Raw genomic sequence first — 1034 nt, forward strand, 5'->3', positions numbered from 1 at the left:
GGGTTCCTCGATGAGAGACATGCACCATCATCCAGCTCACCGCTTCGTGGCTCTGGAAACAGAGAAACGCCTGCATCTTTCGGAGCATTACTGAAGACTATCAACTCTGAGGCTTTGCTTTAGGTTTTGACATGTGCAAAGAAGTTGTAACTGCTCCTGCGCAATGTCTATCTACATCCTTTTGGCTTCCCTCGGCAATTCTGGTCCATGTTTTATTAACCTAAATATTTATATCCCACACAATCAAATCTCATTCAAATATGTTGCAACCCATTCTGGGTTGTTGCCTGCTTGGGTACGTACATATTTTTCCTGTTATCAATACAACGAGGTGCAATACTTGTGGCATTTTCTCAGAAAAAAAAAGATATGATCCAAAACTTAGGAGGTCAGTTTACAGCCCGGAAAATGGTACCAGCCCAAGTTTTGCCCCTCCAAACCGCAGCTAACGATCATTGCTTTCGGCAGCATACCATAAATGGACCTTTCGATCTTTTGGTCGTGCGCAATCATATGTATTTGACAAGAGTGTGGCCCGTCGAAACAAAACAGGTTCATTCAACAAACTTTGGCTAGAAACTGGAACTTAGCAATCATGGAAATTAGAGCATCGCCAACAGTTCACCAATAAACCATCCGCAATAGGATGTTATTGGAGCTGCCCCAATAACAGTTTTCTGATTATTAGGGGGGTTGCTTTCGCAGCTCTCCAATAACGCCATTACCAATACCTAGCCTGACATATGGCCCTACCGGGTACAGGGCAGATCAGCAACGTCCAGGCGGTGGGCCCTGTGGTGGCGGCCGTGGATGAGCGGCAGCGGCGGCCAGAGAAGGCTGGGGCATGCGCTGGCACAGCTGGGCATCGGCGGGGTGGCCGGATGCGGCAGGGGAGGGGCAGTGGTTCTATCTGACAGCGGCGTGCGGAAGAGAGAGCGGCAGCGGTGGCTCGCATGGGAAGGGAACAGTTGGTTTCCGCTACTTGCCTTCTATATTGGGGGAGTTGGGGTACTTTTTTTTTTATCACCAATAAG

General features: G+C 48.7%; 1 protein-coding gene across 4 annotated transcripts in view; it reads right to left on the reverse strand.

The window, feature by feature from the left end:
• The window catches only part of LOC119340556 (achilleol B synthase-like), a 27350-nt gene that overhangs the window by 1854 nt on the left and 24462 nt on the right, over positions 1-1034 (reverse strand). The window lies entirely within an intron of this gene.

Source organism: Triticum dicoccoides, chromosome 7B (genome assembly GCF_002162155.2).
Source record: "Triticum dicoccoides isolate Atlit2015 ecotype Zavitan chromosome 7B, WEW_v2.0, whole genome shotgun sequence".
Classification (NCBI taxonomy): domain Eukaryota; kingdom Viridiplantae; phylum Streptophyta; class Magnoliopsida; order Poales; family Poaceae; genus Triticum; species Triticum dicoccoides.